This window comes from Tympanuchus pallidicinctus, unplaced genomic scaffold (genome assembly GCF_026119805.1).
Source record: "Tympanuchus pallidicinctus isolate F22 unplaced genomic scaffold, pur_lepc_1.0 scaffold1, whole genome shotgun sequence".
Lineage (NCBI taxonomy): Eukaryota > Metazoa > Chordata > Aves > Galliformes > Phasianidae > Tympanuchus > Tympanuchus pallidicinctus.
The window spans coordinates 99030120-99047305 of NW_026294618.1; the positions used below are offsets into that span (position 1 = coordinate 99030120).

Genomic DNA, 17186 nt, shown 5'->3' on the forward strand with positions numbered 1-17186 from the left:
AAATTCCATGAAGGTTGAAGCTGGAGCTTCCCTTGGCTGTTCTACAGGTATCCTTTCCTTTTCCAACTCAATCTGTCTTCATTCCATTTGAGACTTCGCTGAACTTGAATGGATGAAGTTCTGTGGGGAGAAAATAAACACCATCATTCTCTTCTGTCAAACCAAACATTTTTAAAAAATTCTGAAGTGTGATGCAGACTCCAAAGAGGCTGGGCTAACTCAAGAGTCTCTACCCCCATATACATTAAAATGTACTACAGTGTACCAGATCTTCTTATCTGTTCTATTTTTGAGTCCAATGTGATTCCTTACTTTAGTTTAGCCAGTTAAAAAGTGCAAGATGATGTGTGTTGATGCAGAGGAACAAAGTCTCATGATTGAATTTTCAGGTGTATCTCCTCCATAAGGTAAGACCTTTTAACCTGTGTACAAGTATGCTAACAATTATTTGTTCCTATTCTTTTCATATTTCATGTAGATATTTTATAGGTAGCTTCAGGTAAGCATAATAACATGCAGATAATTTTGTAAGTGGATACCACTTCTAAATCTTCTTTTTGTCAGACTTGAATTAATATTTTAGTTACATTTTAGAGGTCCCATTTAGAGTTTCAATCTCTATACATATGGCATTGTGCTAACATATCTGAAATGTAACTTCTAATGTAGTCTTCAATAACTGAGAAAGTGAAGGTCTAGTTGAAAAGTCATTGATTTAGGCTTGAAAAAGCAGAGGCAGGTAGAGTGTGGTGACATGATAGAATGGGAATGTGAGAGATTTCAGGTCTGTTCTTTTTTTATGATGTCCACCTCTGTTCTCTTCGTGTTTCTTCTTGTAAACCACTTTGCAGATGAGAAACACAAGGATGTCCCTTGCTAAGGGTGGTCAGTGATTCATGTAGACTTCTATCTTGTTTTTAATATAGTCCAGGAGTAGGTATCTGTGAAAAATAACAAATGAGTGGAGCAAGTACGCAGTTACACTTCTCCCATCACTTTCCCAAATTCTGGCAGTCTGTGGCTATTGACATACTGACCAAGTTTGTTGTATTAGTCATGCTTTTTTCTGGCATTTATAGGTCATTCTTCCACAGATTTCTTTTTCTCTCCAAAGCATCCTTGGCAACAAGTTTTGACATTTTAGTTATAGATTGTGGTCAGAGAGAAAAATCTACTTGCTTTTCCTAGACTTAAAACTACTGCTTGAAATTACAGAACTGAAAAAGTACCAGATCAAACTCAGGCATAAGGAATAAGCACTTGGTTGCCTCTACTGGCTTTCATCTGCTGCTGTATCCATTTAGAGGTGGGTTGCCTAAAAATGCATGCAGCATTCAAGCTGTGGATACACTGTAGGCTTATAAGGCGGTATAATACTGATTTTGCTTTTGTTTTTCATCCCTTCTTAATGATTCCTACCAGTCTATTTTCCTTCTTGGTGCCTCTAAGCCATGAGCTGACATTTTCAAAGAACTATCCTTAATGACTCTGAGATCTTCCCTGAATGCTGAGAGATAATTTAAAGTACATTAATATATACATATTTAGACTAGTTCTTCCCCAAATGCTTTACTTTAAAATTCATCTGACATTGATTGATTGTCTCGTCGCACAGTATTGTGAGATCATTCTGCTACTTGTCACAGTCAGTTTTCATTTTTAGTACTCTGAATAATTTTGAATCACGAAGAAACTTTGCCGTCTTACTATTCATTGCTTTCTTGAGCTTTTAATATGCTGAAGAGGGCTCATACAGGCCCACAGTTTTGATGTGTTATGAAAAATGACTATTCTTATGCTTTATGTTCTACCTTTTAATAACTCATTAATTCTGTAAAGGACATAGCTTGTAGCTCCATACAATTTAATTTTTTTAAGAGCCTTTGGTGAGAAGCCTTGTCAGAACCTTATTGGAAATCCAAGTGGAGCAGATCAATCGAAGTGGCCTCATTCCCATTTATCAACTCTTTCAGCGAACTTGAATACCCTCAAGAGACATGACTTTGTGTCTCGGTTCTTCTATGTTGTATTTATTTGTGTGTCTGCTACTTCTTCCTTTATTACAGTTTTTATCAATTCACTTGATATAAAAATGAGATTTACTGATCTGAACTTTACTGAGTTTTCCATTAATCTTTTAAAGAAAAACTTGGCTCACAAATCTATGTATCTCCACTGAAGCTTGTTTAAGCAAGGAGTGCTTTCATGTGTGATTTGTTTTCAGGCTCTTACTGAATATTAGTATCTATTCTTTCCTAATCTTAAACCTTCCTTGGTTACGTTTCAGTTTGAGGCAGTCAATGTGACTTTTCTCCTGGAAAGAAATGATCCAGTGTGCCATTTCTCTTGCTTCCTATCAAACACTGAAATAATGGATTTCAGAGCTCTGATAAATAGTGACCATTTGCTGCTTCTAGAAATTGTTTGGCAGACATGATACTACTGATACACTCTTTTGGAAAACTATCTTTCCTCTTTGTAATTTCATCCTTAAAATTCTCTTTTGTCTGTACATATTATGATTTTTAGATTTGATTTCCTAGTATGCACTTTTCCATTTTCTTCAGCTGAATACACCTTCCCATTCTCGATTTTTTGGATTTGCTGGAAGCATGAATGTAGTTTCCAATGTGATTTGTTATCTGCCCTCCCTTCTTTCACAAGTAAAATGAAATGGTTAACAGTACTGAAGTGTGAATTATCTCTACGAGGTGCTCAAATCAATCCTGTGCTGAGGGATTTTGACTCCCCCCTCTCTCTAGAAGCTCAATGAAGCCCACTAGCATGGCACTTGGTATGGTATTTTTTAAAGCATTGCAGCCTGAGGTCAGCACCACTGTATCTGCAGAGCTAGTACTACCTGAGCTGGGTAAATTGAACCTTGGCACAGTATATTTTTCAGTCTCCTCTCCTGCCAGGTATCCAAGAGATGCTGTGCTGGATGCACATTCATTTCCAAGCTAAACATGATACTCACAGTTCACTTCATGTGTGTGCTGATGTCTTAACATGTTTCCTTCCAAATACTTGTGCATATTCTGAAAGCAGTGTGCCATGAAAGCATCTGCACGAAAGCACTTGTTATTAATGTGCCTCATTTATTTTGCTATTAATATGCCCAGTGCTGCTACTGACATCAGTAAAATATCTTCTAAACTAAAAGTCTGTTTAGAAGTTGACTTTGCATGCTAGTTCACTAGCTTGGAAATAATGGTTGTAGGGCACATAAATCTCTGACTACACAGATGTAAATTAACATCTTAAAAAAAAAACATCTTAAATGTTGAGAAGGTGAGTCTTTAAGAAAGTCTTTGTCAGGGAAGCATAACAATTGGCAGCTGAAGGGGGAAAGGTAATGTAACAGAAGATTTTGTTGGCAGGAAGCAGACTTGAGATTGGACCAACAGGCAGCTAATTGAAAGAAATTAAAAATAAAAGACCCACACCAGACCAGGTTTCATCAACAAAATACTTAAAGGTAGACAAAATATTGAGCTTCTCTCTGTGCATATATTTAAGGTTTGCTTTGTTCACCATTGTTGATAGCAACTGCCTTTTGGGTAGGATGTCCTGTGAAGTGCCAGAACACCTTTCTGATGAGGTAACCTGGTGCCTGCTAAGTCTGTGCAAGGCTGGATCATCTGAAACAGGTTCTGATCTTACACCATTCTAAGCACTCAAAGCATTTAAGCTGCAGATTTCTGTACTAAACACAGGGAATGTATCTGCGAAGTTAAACAATCTTGAGGCTCAATAATTGTAGGCCTTACTTAATTTGTAAAGAAATGTACAGATACAGAAAGTTGTTCTTGCAAACTACATTGTGGAAATAAAAAATATCTGGCTTTATAATTTTGCCGTGTTGAACTAGGTATTTAGGAGAAGTTCCATCTAGCACTCATATCAATTGCTCTTTTACTCGTTAAAGAGTCTTTATTGCTTAATTGTGGTTTCTGTAGTCTTGGTTTTGCTTGGCATTGATGTCTTTCCACTTTATAGTAATGACATTTGTGAGGCTATGTATCGGTCTTTATTACTTCAGTCTATTCATTTCAGGTTCACCTTTACAAGAAAAAGACTATTATGTTGGAAGAAATCTCTAATACATTATTTAGCCTCCTTTTAACTGCAATAAAAGAAATTTCTCTACTGTAGATGATCTCTAATCCATGGATAGCCCCATCAAGGATATTGCCTGGGTATTATAAAAATGCTTGATACCTTATTCCTATTGCTATATATGGCTGCCATTATTTCTCTGTATCTTTTCAGGAAAAGTTTATATGAATGTTTGTAGATCTGGAAGTACATTTCCTCCTGAGCAAGAAGAAGAACATTTCCTGTTTTCCATTGTTTTAAATGCTATTTCTGTTCTACATCAGACATTTCTACTCTTATCCTCCAACTAGAATGCTGGTTTGTGGTTGAAATAGAGCTTCGAGATAACATTTTTTCTTTATAAACTACTATCTTCAACGTTTGTTTCACATACATCCAAAATGCGTTCATTTTTGGTGGTTAAGAATTTTGAGGCCAAATATTAAGTATGCATTAAAAAGTGTGAATAGTTCTTGCTTTGGTTGGATGTTCTTTTTAAATTTCATTCATTTAAACTCTTTTTCTGCAGTTCTCTTGCATATTTAATACACTGATCAAATTTTTTTTTGAATTGTAAAGGAATCTCACAAAACTTTGAAATGGTTTTGTTCCGCATTAAGATATGTGGAACAGCCATCACTTGTGTCTCTCTCAGCCAGTGTCTTTCTCTTAAAGGCAGAACTTTGATACTCTTCTTTTGCTGCATATGGAATATTTCTCTATTCATGCATCAGTGGCAGAATATCAATGTTGAGATATGTGATACAAAAGTCAGAGAAAAAAGGGCACTAACAGCTAGAACAAAAGCTACTGGAGCTGTAGAAAGTTTCCATCAATTTATATTAATAAGATACCAATGTGGGGAGTTAAGCTGTTAACCCACCAGCTTAATATGAAGCGTTCTCAGCAATTTGAGTCCTCTCCTTTCCCTGTAAAAGACATAGTACAACTAACTGAGTTAACGGCCTGTCTTAAGATGGTACCACCACAGTGTCTCTAGTACTAGATACCCTTTTCTATTAAGTTAGTAGGAAGTTTTATGAGTCTGGAGCTCTTCACACTTTCTTTGTATTATTTTCATCATAATACAAGTAAGTGATTCGGAATACAAGTAAGTGAATGGTGATTCAGAGAAAATCAGACAAGTTACTCTCATGGGAATACAGAACAGGTTGATCACACTTTTGTTTTCTAAAATACACCAAAATTTCTGTTTATTACTGAACTCAAGGCTTGCCTGGAGGATTCCCACAAAGCAAAACAAGCACTGTGTATTTCAGAGTGCTGTCGATACTAATACTGGACTGATAAGCAGCCCATGTGAATGCAGACTTGGCTGGCAGCACCTCTTCTTGGAGAGAGGCAGCAAACAACTTCCAACATTTCTACTCTGGCTGTAGTCTGTGGAGTTAGTTAGTATGCTGCAGCTGTGCAGATTTTCATTTCTGATAGAACTTAGCCTGAGAGGTATTTGCTGATGATTGTCAACAATCAAATGAATTATAGATGATGTTGGTAAACAAAATGCTGCCTTGATGAATGATGAGTTGGTTATACTATGACAAGACTGCTAAGTCATTCAAAGTACTGATTAAACCCATTACAGTAAAATAATCACCATCCATTACCTTTAATGTCGTGAACTGACAACCTAGTTAAGGCAGCTGATGGTGTCAGCAAAATGATTTGTTGGTCTTCTTGTCCAACAACAATAAATCACTTCGATAAATCAATGAACAGTAGCAATAAAACAATATATTTTCATTTTTCTTGGCATTCAATTACAGAATGTGTATATGGACTTATTCTTAAACATTCAGTGATATGGCAGGATTCAGCATCCACCAGTAACTAATACATACAGTTGTTGAAATCTAGTTTTGTCCAATCATCTTTTTCCCTTTCTGTTTTTTTTTCTGCTGTGTCTCCTGTTGTGATACACCACTTGTTTTACTCAGCTAGATTTCCTCAGGTCTAAATGGCAGAACTTATACAATACTTTTCACTGCATCCAAAGAAGTTTCATCTTCTAAAGATTTTAGAGATACAGCACTTTTTTCCAAACCTGGAGGATAATAGTAATGTTCTTCATTTTTCTTCTTGCTAGTAATGCCTCCAGGCAACTAAAGTCCATAATTTGGCTTATAGATTAGGTGAAAATTGAACTTGAAATGCATTTGGTCAGCCAGAACAGAATCCAGACTTCTGTGTTGCTTGTTGATGAAACTATAAAACTTAACTTAAATGGCAGCCAGTATTCTCACTGTTCTGCCATCATCAGGGCAATGACAATCTGTCCTTGCAAGTAGGCAAAGAGTATTGGGAGTGTTGGATTTTATTTTAGAAGAGCACATCAGTATTTGCCTATTTCTCTGTCTCTTCAGAGATATGTTTGTGTGTGTGTGATATTAAAGTTTTGGTTATGCACTGAATTTCAACCAGAGTAGCAGTTTCCCTGGAAATCAGTCATATGCTCCTTGGCAATTATGAAGGGCAAGGCATCTCCTGAAGACTGAACTTATCAAGTACTTTTATTAGAAAGCATTGTGCATTTTAACTGAATGTGTAGAAGGCTAAAATCCTTCTTTATTTATTTCAGACTAAGAAAAGATTTGGAGTACTTTAGCAATTTTTTTCTGAATTCCTTCCTCTTTCCCACTCATGCACACACACACACAAATACACACTGAGTCAGACCTTAAGGAATTCAGAGGATATAGATGTTTTGTGTAATTCAAAGCAATACTGGGAGGGTAATAATAAGACATAGAACAAGAAGATACAAAACGAAGTGGCTATTGATCTTCTATCCTGAGTTTTCTTGTCATTTATGTGTTCCTGCTTGGTCAGATTTGACTTTTTTGCATCACACTTGCATTGTACAGAAAAAACAGGTCCCTTTCACATATGTGTAAGAGATAAGGAGGAAGAGTTGTATCTTTTCCTTGTACAGTAGCAGAGCTTGAAAAGAATAGCACAAACTGAGGAAGTAGGAACCATTTACTAATGGTTAGAAGTATGCCCAAAGTTACTTAGCACACTGGACCTTGTCTTTAGTGGTTATATGAAGTGAAATAAGATTTCAAAATGTGCATCAACTCTTAGATTGTTAACCTCCTTTTTAATGAAGAAAATATGAAAACCATGGCTGATAAGCCTTTCTGTGCTGCTAACCTGGAGACTTCACCCAGATGGGCATTTGGGACGGTATGTGTTCCCACTGTCAGATCCTGTGCAGCCCATCAAATAGCTGAAAATAAGATTCAGTTTTCATTTGCTTCTGGTTCTGACTCAGTTCAAGATAATGATTTTATGTGGGATCCATTTCTTTTAGCACTTGCCTGCAGAAAACAGAAGGATCATGATGGAGATTAAACTTTTTCAATGTGGCGATATAGCATATGAAAGATTTTCTCATTTCTTTCTAAAAATGGATCTGTCTGTAGAGAATGATTGGTCTCACTGGACATATGGGCAGTTAGAACAAAAGAAGCTGAATGTCACTAAGGGATAGTAAAAATGAACTGTTTGACTATGAATTATTTTTGTCATATTTAGATTTGAGTATAGAAAATGCAAGTACTTGATATGAGTTATGTAGCAGATGCCAGAATGTGTCATGAAGTGTTCCATTTTTTGATGAAAATGAACACAGTGGAGACCCTGCATTGACTTTGGAGAAGAAATAAGTTGTTGGTACTTATTCCAGAAGTATTATCTGCAGCAAACTGTTCTGAAATTACAACTTTCAGAACACCATGGGATATTTTCTGTGTAAGTTTTATTAAAAGATCATTTGAGATAACCATCTTCAATTTGGTTCTGGAAAATCTCAGCAATTGCTCAGAAAACAGGCAGCAAAGCAGACTGTTGTCCTATATTGAACCGCCTGTCTGTGATTTCTGAGAGAAATAAAGGTAGAAATAGGGATTTTTGTTGAGAAAAATAAAAGTTTTTTTTTTTTTCCTCAAGATTTCCTGGCCTCCCAACTCAACGTCATACCTATATCTTTTCTGACAAAGCAGGGTGTTTTAGATGTGGGCTTTTTTTATTATTTTTTTTTATTTTTTTTTTTTCTTCTCCTCTCTAAGCCATGGATGCTCTCACCTAGAAACTGACTTCTTCGGGCCCTACTGGAGCTGGTTTTTACTTTGTCATACTTCTTCAAGTGAGCTTCAAAACTGCCAGGACAGTGCACAGAGCATGGCTTTGACACTTTGCTACCTTCCTTGCTAATGCTGCAGTACTTGAATGCCTAGCAGGCTTTGATTTGCCTCATGCCACAAGGAGTTACCATCTCCAATGGGAGGAACTTATACACCAGCTGGGGCAGAAGATAAGGAAGATATTTTATATTGCAATTTTCTGGCTTATAGCATGTGTCCTTCAGGCTTCTCTGACTTTAGCGTGGTTGGGTGTGCCCTGTGAAGTTCATATTATGAACCACTCAGTGCCCACTCATGTTGCACAGCTGTCACTCCTGATCCTAAAACTAGACAAGGGGAACAGGTTCCCCACTAACCCTCTCTACTGCTGATGAAAACTTGGACAAAAAGCTGTGGGGGAGGAGGCTCGGGTGTTCTTTCATAACAGCTGCACCTGATATGCAAGGCCATTGGCCTCCAGCGAGGTAATGTGGCTTTCAGTCAAGGAAATGCTTAGAGGTGAGCACAGTGCCTTAGAGTCACACCAGAGAAATTTCATACTGTCAAAAGCAATTTGATTTCCTCAGCTCCAGAGCAAAGATGAGATAGAATTGCTTTTTAATCTGAATCAGTGTGGCCATCTATATGAGAAGCAGTAGGTCACGGCCTGAAACAGTGATTGAGCACCTGGTAAAAGGGCGTAGCAAGCCCTAGGAGCACAGGTGCAAGCAATTCCCAACAGATGCATAAAAAACCCAGAGTCCACCCCTCTCTAACCTCATTTAAGGGCTGGCAGCTGCAGGGGAAAGTTCTCTACTTGGAGGTTCTCTCTTTTGGAGTGTTTGGTGAGCCCTGATCCTTGGAAAGGGGTAAGCAAGTTTTTTTTTTTAATAGATTACGATTGTTAACTTTCTTGGATGATCCAAACATGCTGTAGGGAACCTGCTTTGGCAGGGGGGTTGGACTTGATGATCTCTGGAGGTCCCTTCCAACCCCTACAATTCTGTGATTCTGTAAAGCAACCATGTCTGCTGCCTCCTGTCCTTGTGCCATCTCAGAGTTTTACTAGGCTATGCAGTATTTCAGGTGGCATAGATACAGGCTGTTTAATAGGCAGTTTTCCTATAGAGAGCAAGAATATATCTGTGGAGCGTTTTTCAAGCAAATGCTTTTCCATGCCTTGCTAAAACTGCAAAGTATAATAAAAAAATTGGTGATGTGTGGTGGATAAACTCAAGCATTGAGCTGATCATTCCTCTGAAGAGTTAAATTGTGTTGTTGTTTTTTTCTTTAAGTGAAGCAATAACTTTTTGTATTTTTGATAGCTAAATTCTGAGATAGGTGTGCTATAATTGTACAATCAGTGAAAGACAGATGATGTAGTATATCCAGGAGCTTGGCTGATGTAATTATTATACTAGAGTAGGAAAGAAGGATACTCGCCCTATCCTGGGCTTGCATGGTAAACTCTGGTGGAGTAGATCTCTAGCAGAGATCCTTCCCCCCTGGCATTCAGCTCTTACATGGTACTAGGAGAGGTGCAGCCAGGCTCCACCCCTTCAAACAGCACAGCTGAATTGCCTTCACCTGTGCTCCCATGGCTGACTCATTGCTTGCCTGAGGTGATTATCAGAGGTTCAGGCCATGATTTAGCAGCCCCGTACACATAATGGTACTTATACACCATATCTTTGAAGAGCATTTATCACTGAGTATTGCAGGTGTCAGAGAAAACCAGCTTGAAAGAATTGCTTGAATGAGGCAGAGGGGCAAGTTACTATCGTGTTTCCTTTAATATTTCTAGAGATTGCATTTTGACACTTCTGTTGCTGTCCTAGTGTTAAGAATATGACATGTATCTGTTTAAATGTGTACTTTTATATAGATATTAGCATTTTAAATAGCTTTTAAGTTGCCAGATTGAATAACTTTTGTTCTCTATACGTGAGGAAACCCTGTTATGTGATACTCTTTTCTTGGGAAAAGATGACTATTAACCTTTTTAAACCATCATCTATGAGGTCCTTGCTGTTAAGTAGGTATGCTCTATCTCAGTCAATGGTGATTTATTTGTAAAGCTGGCTTTGCAGTGTCTCATTGCTATATCTATAAACATTTTTATAAATACCTGAAGTCGATGTTGGCTTTCTTCCAAAGCTGCTGTAGAATTTATAAAAAAGCCCTAATTTACTAAGAGAACAAATATTGAAAGTTCCCCCTGAATACATTCCTTTTGTATGTTGGCTGAGTTTGATTGAATTAGGATCCCTAATGTAGCTTCCTAAAGTACATCTGGTCCTTCTTGTGGCTGTGAGAAATGAAAAATGAAATACTGAGACTACGCAGTTCCTGTCATCCAGTTCAAAAGATGTAACAAACCCTAGGTGATCCCTCCAATGCTTGACAGTGATCCTACATGTGGCTCAGAGAAAACTGGACAATTTTGCCTTGCTGTCATGTACAGTTTGAAGGCATGCTTCTATACTGAGACTATTGCAGGGAAAGGGGAAAGGAAAGTGGGAGTGAAGAACATGCACATCTAATTTTAATAGCTCTCAGAAGTGCTTTCTTTGTCTTTGACACCTGCCCTAGAATAAATGCAGTGTACTGCTAAATAACATCTTGTCACAAAGACCAAAGCAATGATTACGCTATGACGAGGTTCATAAGGCAATTTTATTTCACGCTTGTCTATTACAGGCAAGAATGATCTTTCAGGAGGAGAATGAGAGGTTTTTTAAGCTGCATAGTTTTTGTTTTTTTAGTATCTTGCTACTGAAACCCCCTGAGTGTTCTACTGCAGTCATATAGTAATAATATTATTATTTTTAAACAAATAAAAAGCTTCTTCTTTGCTGGGAATGCATTCTGTGTCCCAGCTCACAGCAGTTTATCACAAATTTTCCATTTTTTGTCAGCTCTGCATATGGTGTTTGAAAACTGGTATTTATTTATTTATCTTTGTAGAGACTGGGGTTGTTGATATTAAGAGCATTCTTCCCACAATTTGATGGGGGGGGGAAAGGTAAATTTTACACTTCATCAGTTCAATATTATTAAAATTTAAAAGTCTTTCACTTTATTTCCTTGTGAGGCTCCCTCACTTGGCAGTAATCTTAATTCATGCCTTCATTTCTCCTATAAGAATATATTCAAGACTGGGAATTTGGTGTATATTGAGAATCCCATCATAAAATTCATATTCAAATCAAAAATTTACCAAAATGTTATTAAGATTCAGAACAAATTCACGACCAAGGAAAAACAACTGGGATAACCAAAGTAATATGTATGCATGCATGTATGTAGATACAACATTTCCAGATGTTTTCCAGAACAGCTTGTCTATTAAATCAGTGTTGGAGTAACTCTCTTAATGTACTTTAGGACCACATTTACCTTTCCCATGGAAACATCCAGTTGATTACCCATACTCTGGGAAGCGCATCACATTCATGTTCCCTGTAAAAGTGCTGGGAGCCAGACACTATTTACTCTAAGTGGAGAACAAGGAAAGAGAAGAGTCATTTCAGAATACAGAGTGAGCTCTCTGAAAAACAACTTCTAGCAAATCTGGCTGTGTCTGTGTCAGATGATCCTGACATCACTTGTTGTCTGCAGCTGTACTGCTGGAGCACTGTGACCTGAACACCTCAGACCAGCACTTTTTGCATCAGTGGAGAGCTTATAGTGAGTGGGACTTTGACATCGAAGTCTGCAAACCAGAGCAGCTGAGGCACAATTTCCTGCTGAGCCAGCTCGGTAACTTTTAGTGGGAGGGCACTCGTGACATCTTTGACTGCTGCTATTCATTTATCAGAGTCCAAAACCCATCTTCCCTCTGTTGGATCAATGATATCTGTGACAGAGCCCAGTGAACAGCTGGTACCAGAGTGGGCACACCACAAGGCTCTGCTTACAACAAGAAAGCATTTCACTGAAAATGAATTGCCAAAAGAAAGAGACTGAAAAATAGCCCCATCTTTTTATTCTGCCTGGGGGAAGAATTTCATACAGCAAGTCACTCAATCGGTGGGATAGATAACAGTCCTGTGGCTCTGTGTTGCCTTGTTATGTAGCTCCATGGGAGACAGTGCCCCCTCAGTTGAAAAAATGCCTCTTTCTGCAACCTAATGAACAAACTCCTTCACAGCGTGTTCCCCCAGCACTTGGGGGGAAGAAAGTCTCAAATCGAATATATTGTTAGTGTTCCTAAAGTGAAAGGGAATAAAATATTTTGTTCCTGAGATGTAAGACTTTAATTTTTTTATCTCCTATTTTGTTGTCCCCAGGAAAGGATCTAATTTCTTTTGTAGGAAAACAGGTTGTGATTGGTAGAACATTATCTCCATTTAAAGAAATGCATCAGTACGTTTCCTATCCTCACGTTAACCAGAAAACAAAAATGTTTATTTTCTTTTTCTTGACATCTCATTCCTGTTTTTTTTCTAACAGTCAGCGTGAGTTATAGTATTTGTGTTATGATGTTGTTTCTTTCTCATCATTTCTTGCATAGTCTCAATTCATTTCAAACATTTTATGAAACACTGGGAATTTTGTTCCAAATGTCGATTTATTCTGGGAGCCATATGATCTAACTCAGTTCACCCAGGTTGTTTTCTTTTTCTTGGTGGTCATTCTCTCATACCACACCAGTGGCAACAAGTATCAAACGATCAAAGTAAAAAGCTTCCTGAACAATCAGTGATCACAAGCCCTCTTTCAATTTAATAAATTAGGAAGAAATTCTCTGAAAGGGTGGTAATGCATTGGAACAGGCTGCCCAGGGAGGTGGTGGAGTCACTGTCCCTGAAGGTGTTCAAGAGCTGTGGAGATGTGGCACTGAGGGATGTGGTTGGTGGGCATGAAGGAGATGGGTTGGGGTTGGATGTAGTGATCTTAGAGATCCTTACCACCCTTCATGATTCTATGTCTCTGATTCTAATGTATTTTCTTCAAGGTATTTGTCAAATATTTGCAAGCACTAAAGAAAAATCAAGCTTGGTTAGGAAAACCTCTAGTCCAGATTGTTACGCAGTGGGTGTGGAAAATGGAATATGGATGAGAGTGAGATATCCAGTGGTATACTGTGGTGACCCAGACTTCTTGCACTTTTTTCTGATCATGAGTTGCATCAGCACAATAGAGTGCTAATTGTATCTCATTCTTACTCTGTAGGATCATAGAATGGCTTGGTTTAGAAGGGACCCCAAGGATCATCGAGATCTAACCCCCTGTCACCAGGGCCACCAACTTCCAGATCTGGTGCTAGACCAGGTTGCCCAGGGCCCCACCCAACCTGGTCTTGAACACCTCCAGGAATGGAGCATCCACAACCTTTCTGGGCAAATATCCCACTGTTACTACTAGCATATAAAAATAAAATTCAAATAACGAATTTAATGTACTCATGGCAGAAAAGAAACACAACAGTTGATGATAGGATGTTTGATTTTTCTTATTTTTTTTAAACTAGATAATATGGATTATCTTTCACCTGCTTTGCTCTGGTGGTTAAACAAGATGTACGGAGCCCTAAGTAACAGTACAAGAGTAAAGGAGACTCCATCCCTCCAATTTTCCATACAGAACATCTCAACAGGTAACAGAACATCATTGTTTTGTATATAGTGTTTCAGGTGTATTTGAACTCTGCATTCTCAGAGTTCTCAATGCATTCATGCATTCTGCATGCTCAGTTATTTGGGTTACTACATTCAACTAGAAAGCATAGCTCTTAGGAACTGTATTTAAGAGATGCTTCTGTAGTAACTACTGAGAACAAGTTACTGTGTGGTAATGAGAATTGTGTGTTACAAGAGGAGGAGTTCAAAGTCAGTGCAGAGTGAAGATGTCTGTGACACCCAGCTCTACATGTTCTCTGATACCTCTCCTGTCATACTGAAGAGCTGGCGTGTTACCCATCCAGCAGTGATTTGTTGTGATGCTGTACTGATGAAGTACAGGAGGATGCAATTTGGTAAACTTGTTAAAAGTAAACTTGCAGTGTGCAAACGTAAAATGAAACGTGAAACCAAAGTTCGTAGCATTTTAATTCAAACATTTGCAAAGAAGTACTGAGTATTTTGATTTAAAGTGTTTATCTGGTTAACTTGAAGAATAATTGCAAGTTTATGATCTATCCCAACAATGAGACCAGAACAAGCTTAATTCTTCTGCTTCAGAAGTTGCAAGAATGCTGTAGTAAATAGGCGTGGACATTTATCCTTGTACTTACTAGGCTATGGATACATATACTGCCTATATATGTAATATATTATGTAATATTTTAAAGTTTTGCAGCCTGTGTGACCTAAGTAAATTGGTAAAATAATCTCATTGTCCTCCTATGACTCCAAACTAGATCTCACATTTGTGATTTGTGATTTGTTTCCTTTAACCATTCTATGAAAGGCCTGCAATTTTTTTTCTAGCATAGCGCCCCTGTAGTTATTAATTAAAAAATAAATTTTTTTGCTCTTTCATTATTTTTTTTTTTAAATTTATCTGCAATTATAGTATAAAAGTGGCTCAGTCAAAAAGCCATTGAGCGCTATAAGACATTTTATTGTGTATTGTTACTAACTATAACAGTAACACTTCTAGATCTTTGAAATCCTACTAAGGTTATATCCTCTTCTGTTATAAAAGGAATTTAGTACCAGTGAAAGATGTACCACAAAACGATGCTGCCTTTATGTAAGATGGATGTGTGGTATCAGCAGTGAGTGTTCCCCCACTATTTAGGTGTCAAATGGTCTTGTAAAACTAAATCAGTTGTTTGGGAAGAAATCTGTAGAAGTGCTGTAACTGTAATACTTCAGCCTAGGAACTGCTGCCATGCCTTTGCTGATTCCTCAAGAAACTCTTCTGTAGCAAATGGTTGCAACTCCCTCTTTACTGTGCTACATCTTTGCTTACAAAAAACCTTAGAAATTTTGGGAAGTCATTCCTTGTCTTTTCCCACATTGCTGAGGTCAAGTTTTTGAGTTCCTAGGCCTCCTGTGGACGCAGACTTTCCCAGTGTACCACCACGTCATAGTATTTCTTACACATGTGATGGCTGTAAGTAAATTACTTGCAAGTCCCTTGGCAGAGTTCCAATAAGTGGATTGTTCATGTCATTTTTAGTAAGTCCTGTGCCCCAGACAGTGTTTTTCCATGTTTTCTGCCACCGGTGATGTTGGTGTATATGTTTAGCTAATAGGGTCTTGAGTATTCAAGTTTCCACTGCTGCTCTGGGCCTGCAGCTGCCTGGTATAGACTACTGCAGTTTACCTTTTGCCACTGTTGTTTGGACTAAGGCCTGATCCCTGTGCACAGTGTCTCCCAATCACTGACACCTCTGCAGCAAGCTTTTGGCTTTACAGCACGCTTCTATAAGCTGATCTAAACTCTAAACAAGACCATGTTTCATTTTGTGAGGTTTCTAGCAATAGCCTGCTCTTGCCAGCTGGCCCCAGAAAACTTATTTTCCATCACCTGCAGTTGGTGACACTTGCCCAGTTGAAGATTGCTGCTTATCATTGTTGTTTTAATGATATTGCATCTGGCTCCACAAACCAGCTGGAAATGAGAACAGTCATTCACTGAATTGTATAGCTGCAGATATGGCAGCTGAATGATAGGTGGCTGACTTCTGCTGTCCATACACTTCAGGAGTCCTCGCTTTGACTGGAATTGTATCACAGACATCTTCCTCAAAAACTGAAGCCCTCCATATTTTGGTGTGTGTTTGCACTACTCACTGCTTTCTTCCTGAAATAGTTGCAAAGTGGGATTACATGTAGCTCTAATTCACATTTTCCTTGCACTTCCTCACTACTTCTTCATGGATATCTTTAGCTCAAGCCTCTTCCTTTGTGTTTTGTTTTGTTTTCCCAAACTGTGCTTTTGCTGTTTTCTCTAATCCCTTGGGTGGTTCCAGTGGGGTTGATGATATTTGGAGGTACCTCCCTGGAGAAAAAGCCTCTCTCCCCTCTGTCTCTGGAATCACAGATTGGTAGGGAGTCCTTAAGTCTCCAAAACTACAGGCAGATAAGAAAGATTTCAGTCCAGAAGCTTAAACTTACTGATACTTACTGTGGTTTAGTTGGCTTGGGATGGCTATAGTTACTCAGTGCTTCTCTTGGATGCCTGTTGTTTTAGATACTGTTCTTGGCAATTGTGTTTATCTCACTCTGCCTTTTTTTTTTTTTTTCCTTCCCACTGAGTTAACTGACCTCCCACTACCCCCTTTACTGTTCTTTATCTTTCAGCAGCCATCTCTAGTTCTCTGTACAGACTTTGTTCTCCCTGAATTTATGTTTGTACCAGATTCTTTGTTAGGAATCCAGTGTGGCCAATGGTCTGAGTCACTCTGTGCTAATCATATTCTCTTTCTTGATGTGTATCACACTAGAAGGCCTCCGCTGCATTTCACATACCACATGTTGGCTCATAAAGAAAGAGGGTTTCATGCTGGTGAACATAAGTTTTTCTTTATTTAGAGGATTACTTTAGAAATGCTGCTAATGTACCATAGACTTCATCTATAATATGTAGACTGAAGTCATGGTTTTTTCTTCAAACTCTTCTTCCTTTTGTATTTTTTTGTGTTTCGGGTTTTAACAGGAACAGTGTCTCTGGGGCAGAAGCAGTGTTTTATCTCTTTAGTATTTAGTACTTCTGCAACCAGCATGCTTACTCTTTCTAAGTAAGGTCATTCACTATGTACATTAGCAACAGTTTCAGTCTATGCCAGAGAGACATCCTGCTGAATATGACATCAGTTCAAAAGTGCTCCAAGAGCTGTATGACTGTCATGTCTCACTTTCTGGTGTCTGTTTTTCAGTTCTGGGGAAATTTCCTCTCTGTTCTCCCATTCATCTGCTTCCTTGTAACACCAAGTGTTTTTGAGTGCTTCTCCCATTTTAGTGAAAGATCACATTTTAACAGGAATAG

General features: G+C 38.2%; 1 protein-coding gene across 2 annotated transcripts in view; it reads left to right on the forward strand.

Moving 5' to 3' along the window:
• Positions 1–17186, forward strand: part of FSHR (follicle stimulating hormone receptor) — a 213135-nt gene that overhangs the window by 103453 nt on the left and 92496 nt on the right. For both annotated transcript variants that reach the window (XM_052698362.1, XM_052698380.1), the window contains one exon: positions 13720–13845. The gene's annotated coding sequence lies outside the window, so the exon portion shown is untranslated. The remainder of the gene's footprint in view (positions 1–13719; positions 13846–17186) is intronic.